Source organism: Pteropus alecto, unplaced genomic scaffold (assembly GCF_000325575.1).
Source record: "Pteropus alecto unplaced genomic scaffold, ASM32557v1 scaffold76, whole genome shotgun sequence".
NCBI classification, from domain to species: Eukaryota; Metazoa; Chordata; class Mammalia; order Chiroptera; family Pteropodidae; genus Pteropus; species Pteropus alecto.
Window position 1 is genome coordinate 5,703,718 of NW_006443138.1, and position 3,927 is coordinate 5,707,644.

Consider the following 3,927-nt stretch of genomic DNA (forward strand, 5'->3'; position numbering starts at 1 on the left):
GCCTCACTTATTATTTCTATTTGGTATTTATTTCAGTTTGATTGGGTTTTGTGATAATTACATTTAGTTTGGATATTCATGAGTGGGGGAATCAAAGAAAGAAACAGTGTTACTTTTATACCTATTTTCCAAAGCACTTACAGAAGTAAATAACCAGAGACTCTTAGCAGGAGTCTGCAAGCCATCTCCTGTGAGCTAAATCTGCTTGCCACCTTCTTTTGTAAATTAAGTTTTATTGGAATAAGCCATGCTTATTTGTTTACATACTCCTTTCACACTGGGTTATGTAGTTGTATAAGAGTCCGTCATGGCCCAAAGCCTAAAATATATACTATGTGGCCTTTTATTAAAAAAAAAAAAATTGCCAACCCCTGCTCTTTAGGAATATAATTTATTAGTACAATAACTTAAGTCCAGTTAACAACAAATCTTCCCTTTTAAAGGTTACCTATTAATCCCTCAGTCTGGCAAAAAGCGTCTTTCAATACTGATTTTGACTAGACCTAGATTCTAATCATAAATTTTAACAAGACATCTGGCAACAGCTGAACAGAATTAAAAAATAAAATTTTATTTGCAGAATTCACAATGCCGCTTCCCTCAATACTAAGAGTTAAGCATGTTAAGTTTTAATAGGAACTCTCAAGGAGAAGAATCAGAGTAATTCTAAACCAAAATCATGGTAGCAACATCCCATGTAAATCTCATACGCATACCCTAGTCAGTGTGCAGAGAATTTATTTCATGATAGGGAAAACGGCTCCAAGTTGCAATTAAGCTAATTGATCATTTCAACTGTTTAGTCTACGCTGCTTGATAAAAACAATGGGAGAGATTATCTAGCAGATATGTAAATTAATCATAAATGCCTTCTGGCTTTCCATTTCATAATGGCCAAGTGTGTCTGGTTGATGACAGCAGGACTAAGTGATTCGAGTCTTAGATCATGCAGGTCTCTTTTGAGAACACTTTTATGCCTTTCTGCTTAAAAGTCACGCCAGACCTGTCTCATAGACACCAGCACTGGGCGAATTTTCATGAGCGTGGTAGGTAGACATAGTTCTAGCCCCTATTATATCTTTGACTTTATTCCTGAATACTCTGACCCTGGTTCACTCTAGCCATACTGCTCTCCGTGTTGCTCCTCAAGCATACCCACTGGGCTCATGACTATGCTTGCGATTCGTATGCTCGTTACTCTCAGATAGGGATGGTTCCCTAACCATCCCTCAGGTATCTGCTCAAATGAAGCCTTCCTTGACCATTAAAACAGAGCACTCCGCCTTCTCTCTATTCTTCTCTAACCACTTTGATTGTTTTTTTTCCCCATAGCATTTATTGTCATCTGCCATATTATGTGTTATTTGTTTTGTACTATTTCCTCTCTTGAGGTCAGATACTGACACTTTAATTTATTCAGCAATGAATTACTAACTTCTAGAACTTATACCTGGCACATAGTAGGCATTCAATAAAGGTTTTTGAATGAATGAATGTGTGTATGAGTGTGTAATGAAGCTTGCTTTCTTTTTAGAAGCAAAGAACCATAGGAAGCATCTTGTATCATGTTTACTAAGCCTTCCAAATTTACCTTATACCTCCACTTCATTATGGCAGTGCGATGAAGTTGTTAAGAAAACACATTTAGTTCACACACAGACCTGGTTTGGTCTTCACTCTGCTGTTTAATGACTATGTCTGTAAGCTAATCTCTCTGACTCCCAATTTTTCCATCTGTAAAGTGGATATAATAGTAGTATTTATTTTACAGATTTGTTATAACTAAATGAAACAATAAATATAAAGCACCTACCTTGACATATAATATGTATGTTGAAACACTATCTTTGTATGGTAATGAAAGGAAACTTAACTTTAGGTGGTGAATGCACAATGTGATATACATACGATGTATTATTGAATTGTACATTTGAAACCTATATAATTTTATTAACCAATGTCATCCCAATAAATTTAATAAACAAATGACAAAAACACGTTATCTTTGTTGTTTCACATGTATTTCAATAATGCACATGTTTAAGTTCAAGGTGATTGTCAACAGATTACTGAATTTGTATAACTAACTGCTGAACTACAATCTTTACTATAATTTCAAGAAACTGATTGAAGTGATTAAATGGTAGATTGAAAGCGATATTATTATATGGCTGAGAGAAAACTGGAAATCAGTTCAGTTGAGATGTCATGTGTTTGGTATTTTTGCTCTATAGAGACTTTTAAAAACATATTTAGTCAAATTAATCAGTTTTTCCCTTATGATTTTAGTTTTTGTACCACTCTTGGAAAGTCTTTCCCCAATCCAAGATCATAAATACATTAATATATTTTTCTTATAAAATTTTTATGATTATTTTTTGCGTTTAGATTTTAGATCTCTTCGGAATTTATTTTGATACATGAAGTTATTTTTTTTAAATAGCTATTAATATATCCTTAATGGAATAATCTAGTGCTGCAATTTTGATAATTTAAGACATAATAATACTTTCAATATCTAGAAGAGTTAAGTATACTTTAATTTTTTAGTATTTTTTAGCATTTTATTTTATTTTATTATTAGTTTCAAGTATACAGTACATTGGTTAGACATTTATACACTTTATGAAACCATTTCCTCAATTGCTTTTTCTCTCCTCTGGCTCTACACATAGCCATTACGTTACTGCTGGGTACATTTCCTATGCCATGCTCCCCATCCCTGTGACCATCTATGAACTACTAATTTGTATTTCTTTAACTCTTTACCCCTTTCTCCCAGACCCCCAACCTCTCTCCCCTCTGGCCATCGCCAGATCGTCCTCTGTATTTGTAAGTCTCTTTTCAATTCGTTTGTTCTTTTTGTTCCTTAGATTCCACATATCACTGAACTCATATGGTATTTATTTGTCTGACTTATCTGTCTGACTTTCTTTGTCTGACTTATTTCACTCAGCATAATAACCTCTAGGTCCATATCATTGCAAATGGTAAAACTTCCTTTTTTTATGGCTGAATAATATTCCATAGTATATATGATCATTACAAATGGTAAAACTTCCTTTTTTATGGCTGAATAATATTCCATAGTATATATGAACCATTACTTATTTATCCAATCATCTGTTGATGGTTTTTTAGGTTGTTTCCATATCTTGGCCATTGTGAATAGTGCTGCCATGAGCATAGAGGTGCATAGATCTTTATGAATTATTGTTTTAGTTTTCTTTGGATAAATACCCAGAAGTACAATTGCTGGGTCAAAATGTTAGACCCATTTTTATTTTTTTGAGGAACCTCCAGACTGTACCAATTTACAATTGGTACAATTGATTTATTGATTTTTTTTTTATTGATTGATGATAGCCATTCTGACTGGTGTGAGGTGATATCTCATTGTAGTTTTAATTTGCATTTCTCTGATGAGCATCTTTTCCTATGCCTATTGGTTGTCTGTGTTTCCTCTTTGGAGAAATACCTATTCAAGTATTCTGTCCATTTTTAAATTGGATTATTTGTTTTTTTGTTGTTCTTGTAAAGTTGTATGAGTTCTTAATATATTTTGGATATAAACCCCTTATCAGATGTATCGTAAGCAAATATCTTCTCTCATTCAGTAGGTTGTCTTTTCATTTTGTTCATGGTCTCCTTGGCTGTGCAAAACCTTTCTAGTTTAATGTAGTCCCATTTTTTTCTCTTTTTTCCCTGGCCCAAGGAGATATATCTGAAAAGAAATTACTAGTAGTAGTATCAGAGAGAGCCTATGTTTTCTTCTAGAAGTTTTATGGTTTCGGGTCTTACATTTATGTCTTTAATCCATTTCGAGTCTATTCTTGTATGTGGTATAAGAAGGTGATTCAGTTTCTTTTTATTTTTTTTTTGCATGTATCTGTCCAATTTTCCCAACACCATTTATTGAAGAGACTG